The sequence below is a fragment of the Strix aluco genome, chromosome 6 (genome assembly GCF_031877795.1).
Source record: "Strix aluco isolate bStrAlu1 chromosome 6, bStrAlu1.hap1, whole genome shotgun sequence".
Taxonomy (NCBI): Eukaryota; Metazoa; Chordata; class Aves; order Strigiformes; family Strigidae; genus Strix; species Strix aluco.
In genome coordinates this window covers 21683348-21692776 of record NC_133936.1, presented here as the reverse complement: position 1 = coordinate 21692776, position 9429 = coordinate 21683348, and positions in this window count along the sequence as shown.

The following is a 9429-nucleotide window of genomic DNA, read 5'->3' as shown; positions in this document are numbered from 1 at the left end:
GAGGTTTTTTTAAGACACTAACTATCATGCATTCATTAAACGCTTTATTTGGATGTAATAGACAATATATTATGTGGGCTACTACCTGAGTTGATAGATTTTAAATTATGACTAATGGGGAGATGTAACTGAGTGGTATTATTTCTAGGAAGGACCCTCTATGATTAAGTTCTTTATTTGGTGTAATTAACATTTTTGTCAGTTATGCAAACAAGGGTTTTGGTAGTAGAGTTTGCAGATGACATGAAAAGAGAAGGTTTACAAGGTTGCTATTTTAGGACAGGCTGGGTAGTCTGGTTTAAAAATTCAAGTTGAAATCACTATATTTTAATATAGTCAAATTCAAGGTACAGTTGACATTTCAGAATATAGGATAAGAAAGTTCATTTTCAAATGAAATAAGAATGAAAGATTTAAAAGCCAAAACCACCTAAAAGTGAGTGGTCTGGGAAAGAAGGATGATGTGATCTTGTACTGACTGGAATGGGGAGCAGTGAGTAGAAACAGGGACATGAGTGTAGTATGAATCGGGACATGTTGCACTGATGCAGTTTCTTTAGGATATTATGCCTTTTGGTCAAGAAAGAGTTTTGAAGCTCTACTAAAAGACTGTGGGAGAGCTACAAAAGTGTTTTGAGGTACTGTCAATGAGATTTAAACCAGACTTAAAGAACTCAGTTTATGAACTTGCTGAAGAGAAAATTAAGAAACATACATGACTGCTGGAGAAGATATTACACTGGGACTCCCCAGCATGTCTGACAATGGAATAATATTGCCTAACAACCAGCACTTGACAGTAGATGAGTTCACCTTGTAAAACGTAATTTATTGTAGATAAGTGTTGGAACAGCTAATACAAATGGTGGTGGACATGGAACTCATCTAGGCCTTTAATTCAGAATCAGAGCAAATAAAATTTAACGTTTTCACTTCCATCTTGGAATTTTTTAACTTAGCAATTTCTTTTTTTCCCTTCATCTTAAAAGAGCATTTTCCTATGACTAATAGGAATAGTTCTGCTTTAAGATTATTATAATCAAATTATGTCCATGAAACAACTTCTCCCTGATGCATGAATTAGTCAGCTCTATTCTGTTTATTCTTTGTTCTCTGAATTGCTTTGAGGCAGTACAAATAAATCACTGGGGATTAGTTAGTTTTTGGAATATACCTGTAGTCTGAAGGACTAGTGGGAATGAGCCAGCTGTATCATCTTCATGAATTCAGTTTTAAAGTGGTTATTGAGCTTGGGGCTACAGTTCAGATCAGCAGAGAAAGGCTTTCAAGGGCTCTGCCCTTCCTGTCTTCCACAGTGCAGGACATCTTGATACATTTCACCTAGCAGTCACTTGCCCTTAGAAGCATTTGCAGTATATTTTTCTCTTCATTCTGTGTTCTTTGTCACCCAATTATTTAATTTCCTCCTGATTTCAGTCAAATAAATCATGGTTTCATTAGAGGTATAACAGCTAAATCTGGTGGAATGAAGCATTCTAGCCTGTGAGGCCTGAAGTTCTATAAAACACTGTGTTGCTTACATTGTCCAACATTTTTTGCTTAAAATCACTTCACTATCTGAAATTATTTGCAACTGAGTAGTCATTAGGGATTAGCATTCATTTCTATATTGCTATTGAAAATGCTTAAGATTAGTCCTCAGCAATGGCAGATTCCATACTGTTCCAATTCTAGACTGACATGACCACTCTAGCAGTCTGAGTAACAAAAAGTGGGGCAGAGGGTGTAGAAGAAAAATATCCATACAACCCTACAACCATTATCAGAGTAAACCTGCTTAGTCTTAAGGTTAGGGGATCAGCAATTATATTAGTTTCCTCACAGAAGCCTAATGTTAAAAAGGGAAAAATAAAAAATTACTTGATCCTGTTCTCTTAGTCTTGAAGGAGGGGCTATGGAAAGTTCAGTGGGAAACTCACTTTTTTCAGGAAGATGGTGAATCAAAATAGAAATCCTGGAGGAATGTTCGAGACTGCAGAGATGTGGTTAAAGGCAGAAAGTCCTATTACTGTTTCTATTTGAGTACCACAGGAATCCTCAGGCATCTTGTGAGAGCGAGCTCAATCTCTTTCCCAAATGACTCTATTTAGACCTGGAGCTTTCAGGTGGCTTCAGCCAGTTGTACTTAGGCAAGAGAATGGATAGATTTGCATTGCTTGATTTCCTTTGCAAGTCTACCTTTAGACACAAGGAGACCAAAATCTGCATTTTGCAATGCAATGATTCAAAGTTGACATAAATTGAGATACTGATTCTGGGAGGAACATGGTCTCTGACAGGAGTGTGATAGGCATCCAATACTGCACTGTAAATGATTGAAGAACAAGGAATAGAGACATGTCTTTCTCAAGGTCACATTGCCACAGCTTCCAATAGAAATGAAAAACTGTTGAAGAAGTAAATATGCTGAAGTAAAGAACTTTGCTTCATTAAAGTGCCATAAAGAGTAGAATTTGCTGAATTTATCTGAGATGACCTGGAAAAAATAGGAAGAGAAAAGTATTTTCCCTCATTGACTTAGTGATTTGAGTAGAGCTATAGCTGAATCTTGAAGAATGACCCTCTAGGAGTGATTGAGGAAAGGGGAACTTCTGCAATAGATTTTTGTGAGATCTCATTGTTTCACACTGTGGAATCAGTCCAAAAGAGATTAACATAAAGAGCTAATACCTTTAGAAGACAAAGTATTTTACACACTGCTTTGGTCAGTTTATGGTTAATTTTTTTTTACTCTGCCTGACAGCAAGGCACAGTGGCTTACAAGGACATTCACTTTGCTTTCTCACATAAGGGAATGAAAAAGAGACAGCTCTGCCAAAATATGAGCAAGACAAGCAAAAAAAAATGTATCTTAAAAAATAACACAGTTTTATGTCTCTTTGTCCTGAAAGCTTCAAAATACTATCGTTGATTAAACAGTTATTGTGATAATTGTTTTTAGGTGAGAGTTTACTTAAATGAAAGAACAATTAATAGTGGCCAAATAACTACTTATTCTGACAGGTGAAACAAATGTTTTTTATAAAAGGCATTCTAGGAGTTACTGAATTTTCTGTAGATGAAATAGTGTTCATATCTGAAGACTCATATCTTCTAAGGTCAACATTAGACATGGGAGCACTTGAACTGTAAGTGAAATGTGTATGCAAACCTAAGTATATAAAGACTGTTGGCAAGGATATATCTTGCTATATAAATAAATAATACACTGCATGTCAGTCAGCGAAGGAGTGAAATGGAGAACCTCAGAACCTGGGAGCTGCAGAATATAACTGACAGCACCCTGAATCCTCCTGCTCTGCAAGGGACTACCCTCAACTTACAAAGAAGATTTGAAAGATCTGGCATGTTGGACCACTGTGTGTCTCAGCACTGAATGCCAGTTCCATGATTAGGTCAAAGGTATTGGCCTGAAAGACTTGTCTCATTCTTACTAGTATTTATCTTTGGGTTGGTGGAGGAGAACTGAAGACAGAAACATGCTCTGACCTAGACACCTGTTCATCATCCACATTTAACTCTCTGGGTAGTGTGAAGGCAGAAGGCAAAGGCAGGGACTGGGAGAAGGAAGAACTGCCCACTGTAGGGGAAGATCAAGCTCGAGACCACCTAAGGAACCTGAAGGTGCACAAGTCCATGAGACCCAATGAAATGCATCCATGGGTCCTGAGGGAACTGGCAGATGAAGTGACTAAGATGGTATCCATCATATTTGAGAAATTGTGGCAATCCAGGGAAGTTCCCACTGACTGGAAAAAGGGAAATATAACCTCCATTTTTAAAAAGGAAGACTTGGAGAACTACAGACCAGTCAGTCTCACCTCTCTGCCCAGTAAGATCATGGAGCAGATTCTCCTGGAAACTTGCTAGGGCACATGTTAAAAAAGGAGGTGATTGGTGACAGCCAATCACTAAGGGCCTTCACTAGGGGAAAATCATGCCCTGACAAGTTTGGTGGCCTTCTACAGTGCGGTTACAGCACTGGTGGATAAGGGAAGAGCTACTGATGTCATCTACCTGGACTTGTGCAAAGCATTTGACACTGTCCTGCATGACATCCTTGTCTCTAAATTGGAGAGACATGGATTTGATGGATGTACCACTCGGTGGGTAAGGAACAGGCTGGATGATTGCACTCAAACAGTTGTGGTCAACGGCTTGATGAACAAGTGGAGAGCAGTGACGAGTGGCGTTCCTCAAGGGTCAGTGTTGGGAGCAGCACTATTTAACATCTTTGTTGTCAACAGGGACAGTGGGATTGAGTGCACCCTCAGCAAGTTTTCTGATGACACCAAGCTGTGTGGTGCAGTTGACATGCTGGAGGGAAGGGAGAGGTCCAGAGGGACCTGGACAGGCTGGAGAATTGGGCCTGTGCAAACCTCCTGAAGTTCAGCAAGGCCAAGTGCAAGGACCTGCACACGGGTCAAGGCAATCCCAAGCACAGATACAGGCTGGGCGATGAGTGGATTGAGAACAGCCCTGAGGAGGACTTGGCAGGTATTAATGGATGGAAAACTGACTATGAGCCAGCAACGTGCACTTGCAGCCCAAAGCTAGCTGTATCCTGGGCTGCAACAAGAGAATTGTGGCCAGCAGGTCGAGGGAGGGGATTCTCCACCTCTATGCCTTTGTGAGAGCCCACCTGGAGCACTTTGTCCAGCTCTGAGGCTCCCAACATAAGAAGGACATGGACCTGCTTGAGTGGGTCCAGAGGAGGGCAACGAAGATGATCGGGGGGCTGGAGCACCTCCCCTGTGAGGACAGGCTGAGAGAGTTGGGATTGTTCAGCCTGGAGAAGAGAAGGGTCTGGGGAGACTTTATAGCGGCCTTCCAGTACTTAAAGGGGGCTACAAGAAAGATGGGGAGGGACTGTTTATCAGGGATTGTAGTCATAGGACAAGAGGTAATGGTTTTAAACTGACAGAGGGTATATTTAGATGAGATATAAGGAAGAAATTCTTTACTGTGAGGGTGGTGAGACTCTGGAACAGGTTGCCCAGAGAAGCTGTGGCTGCCCCCTCCCTGGCAGTGTTCCAGGCCAGGTTGGACGGGGCTTTGAGCAACCTGGTCTAGTGGAAGGTGTCCCTGCCCATGGCAAGGGGTTGGAACTCGACGAACTTTAAGGTCCCTTCCAACCCAAACCAAAAAAAAAAAAAGCAAGCTGTACAGTCTTTTTGCCTTTGAGTGCTTGTAGTGCACAAGTCCAAAGATTGGATGTGGAATACATAGCCTGAAAAGCTTTGATTACTGCTCAGGAAGTCCTCTATGGAAAACAGCTACAGATGCTACAGACATGAAAAGTTGCCAGAGACAGTCTTCTTTTTTAGGCAATTGTGAACTCTTATGCTCTACACTATACCCAAGTGACTGGAAACCTCTTGGGAAGAAAAGCAAGAGACCAAAGAAAATCTGTGTTATTTCCTGGAAGCATCCAAATGATGGAAATAAGAGGAACAGAATCCAGGAGCTGGAACATTTTCTTTGGGGGGAACAAAATAGATCTTTTGAAAGCATTTAACAGGTCATCCACACCTTTGTTACCCTGCAGTTATTAAGCATATTTCTAAAATTTCTGGCAAAGCAAAATACAAGGAGTGTCACTTTTCTATGAAGAACCAAATCTGATTTTTTTTTTTTTTTAGAAGTATAGACATTTCAAAGAATTGAAAAGAGATTAAAACCTAGTGAAGGCTAAATATAGTTTGTTTGGCAGGTCCACTTCCCATGTTAACAGAAGAAAGACAAAAATAAGCTACTTGGATTCAGAGTGAAATTGAAGTGATGAATTTGTGCCTTTTAGCTAAAAGTCAGTACTGATTGTATTTTCATGTGTTGCTAGAGGGGATGACCAGTCTTGTGAACTTGTTCATCGCAGTAGGTGTTTCAAGATACTATCTTGAGCAGTTCTGTGGTGAATCACTATCACAAATGATGCCTGCTGTGGACTATTTAGGAGGGTTTGGGGAAAAAAGGAAAAAACAAAAAACAAAACAAAAAAACCAAAAAGCATCTTATTGCTTTTAGTGCTAGTGGTACATTTATTATGCTGAACCATAAATCTGTTTGCCTGACATTGTTCTTAGGTATCAATAACTCATGGCTTGGAGTTCAAGATACTACTACAATTTCTAAAAATGTTTTAATGGATGACTTACAACTTAAACAACTTAGTCTCCAGAACTAAGTGTGCATTATTTCCAGCTCTTCAGCTCATAAGAACTAGTTTAGGGAGATACTAAAAAAAATTAAAATCTAAATTCAACATCCTGGAATAATTGACAGAAGAAAATTCAACAAAAATGTCTGCCAGTACTGATTATTTTCAGCTGATAAAGATCATTCAAAATAAATAGACATATTTATCAAATGCTTAATTAACTGCTTTTTAATTTTAACTTCTTTCCTATTTTTCCTATTTAGCATTAATATGTAAAACAGCAGATTTTTATTTTTTTTTATGAGATAAGTACAAAAATAGTGGCTTGGAAAATCAGTTTATAGACACACTCAGAGGTATAATAAGCAGCCCTATAAATCTTACCAAAAAAACTGGGAAAAGAATTAACAAGGCTATTGTAGTTAGTTTTATTGAAGAGGAAAAGGTGTCAAAAAGAAGTCAAAGAACAGTCCATAAATATTAAGATTACTGTGACCTTGACCTACTCAATGTTCATAGTTTTATTGTAGAAAGTTTTTTCACTTATTTAGGATATAATTTTTCAGTTATTTCCTAGGATAATATATAATATTGGATGTCAGAAACTTCACGTGTGTACAAAATGACAAAATTAGTGATACCTATCTGAGGACTTTGCACAGAATTTGAGAATTCAGTGTTCACCTTTCATTGCTGGAATACTTGATCATTTGGAGGAAAATCAGGGACCTTCTTGTAAATATGTAGAATACTAAATATTGTAGAACACTAAGGAAAGGAGACTTGAAAACATTGACACATCTTACATCTAAAACATACAATTTAAGATGTTTGGAAACATTACTACTTTTTAAAATACTCTTTAATGCAGTTACAAGATTGGTAAGGTATCAACAATAAAATAATATTTAGAGTTGTACTTCTGCCTATTTGAATATTGGCATCAATCAGACACTCCAGAAAGTCTAGTCAACTAAAGAAAAAGTCTTCCTCTTTCACTGCCCTCCAGTGATCTTCATTGTGATATGACTGGGTCAAATAATAAAACATACATGTAGAGTAAACTTAGGTCTTGAGCTATTAGATAATACCCAAAGAAACAAATCAAAAGCTTTTGCTACCTGTTTCAAAAAGGAGATATGAGGTATGCTGTTATTTGTTTTGCTAACAGAAGTAACGCATACACAAAAATGACCAAAGTCTTCTGAGAGACTTGGGTAAAGGACTCATGTGGAACATCCCACCCCACCACCCTGCATTTATAAGAGTACGTGATATCAGATCTAAATACAGGGTTCCATTTGGTGTTGGGTTTTATTTTTTGAAGACTTTGAGCCACTGTTCGCACATTTTAGCATGAATCACTTATGAAAGTTGTTCAGGAACACAAGGGAGAAATTATTTTAAGAAAAGAAAGCAAGGTCAGAGAAAGATGGAAAAAAACAGAACCCCGCACCTCAAGATATTGTAGACGTCTCTCCAGTCAGTGATACTGGAGCATTTTAATGTTTCATCAGATCCCAAATGGAATCTATCTTAGTATGAGCAAACCTCAAGTAATGATTTATTTATATGCAAGGCATCTTAAGAGCAAGGTGCCTAAAAAAAATCGTCCTGTTTACTCAAGGTTGTTGGCAGGAGTAATGTCTATGAGATACTGCTTCTTTCATTTCAGCATGGAATAGAAAGAACCTTGTGGACATAAACTCAGCCAGTAAGGATAATTTAGTGATAAGTACTGTTAACTTCTACTTCCAAATTTTCCATAAAAGAAAAATTCCAGAACTGGTTTCATAGGCTTACAGTCTTCTATAAAATATCATGAGCATTATCTTCATAAGTCAGGTATAGCAAAAGACTCTAGACTGTTTTGTACTCACATTAAACTCATTTATTTTTTCATCTCCATCCTTTTGTGAGGGGTAGTCTAGCCCATTCTTTTCCAATCAGGAGCTTTGTTCTACAGTCATTTACAAAGAATACAATATTTAAAAGAATTTTTTTTTAAAACTGCATTTATTTTATTTACTTTGACAGAAACCTTTCTAATTGCTGGGGCATCAGAATAATTGATTTGATAGTTGAGAGCGATGTAAACTTGACTTATTTTCTTACCACTGTCAAGCTTAGACTCTGCTACTCACATTATCAGTGCAGCTGGCTCAGAAACACTTTCACTGAGTCCTACATGTCAGCAGTTTCTGTATCAATTTGTGTTAAGATAGCCTTGACTTGCCAGCAGATCAGACCAAGTTCATCTAGAGCAAAAATGCTTATAAGAACTACTGTAAACCAAAAAGTTTTGTGGCTCAATGGAAGAACAAGTTGGCTAATTCCTGAGAGAAGTAAAGAGTTTCTACACTCCAGACAAAAACTATGTCTTGTAAGCATATTCTGAATGACAATAACTTAATGTTTACAAATTATTACTTTATATTTATTTATCCTCATGAAAAGAGTATGAGACAGTTACATTCTGCAATTGGACATACAGTTTATAGGCAATATCATAGAAAAGAAGCCTGGAAGTGTTTTAAAGGAATATCTAGTTCACCATTTTGCCCAAAGATGGAGACAACTGTATCAGACAAGTTTGCCTGAACTGTAACATCAAGCAAACTGCATATTGCTTTTGCAATGCTGACAGTCAAGTTTGCTATTCTGTTCATTTAGGTAGCATTTTCTACTCAATTTCTGTGTATTGGTTTGGTTTACCTATAATTTACCTATAAACTTTATTTAGTTTTCTACCTGATGCTGTCAACTTTTTGTTATCTATAGGCACATTATCCTGGTGATATATTAACTCTGCAATGACTGTGTAGGCACCTAAGCTGGCTTTAGATGAGTAGTTTGGCTGCTTTGATGTTTTGAGTGCCGTGATCAACAGAATTGCCAACTTTTGCACCTTAATTAAACTATCATTGTATGATCTCATAGCCTAATACAGGTCATGATATTTTCAACTCTTGATTAACCAGGGTCCAGCATGCAAATATAGTATTCTTATTTAACACTTGAAACACCAAAAGTAGAGGTTGGTACATATAAATTATATAAAGTTTTAATAGGGTCTCCTCATTAACAGTCGGCACCAATATGTGAAAGAATAAATGCACCAATATATTTTTAATATTATTTGCTGATGTGGTATAAATAAATTGCACTGATTGGATAAAAAGTTACTGATTTAAAATACAGCAATGTGTTTTTAAAAAATCATTCTCAAATGATATTTCCTTTGTATTTGT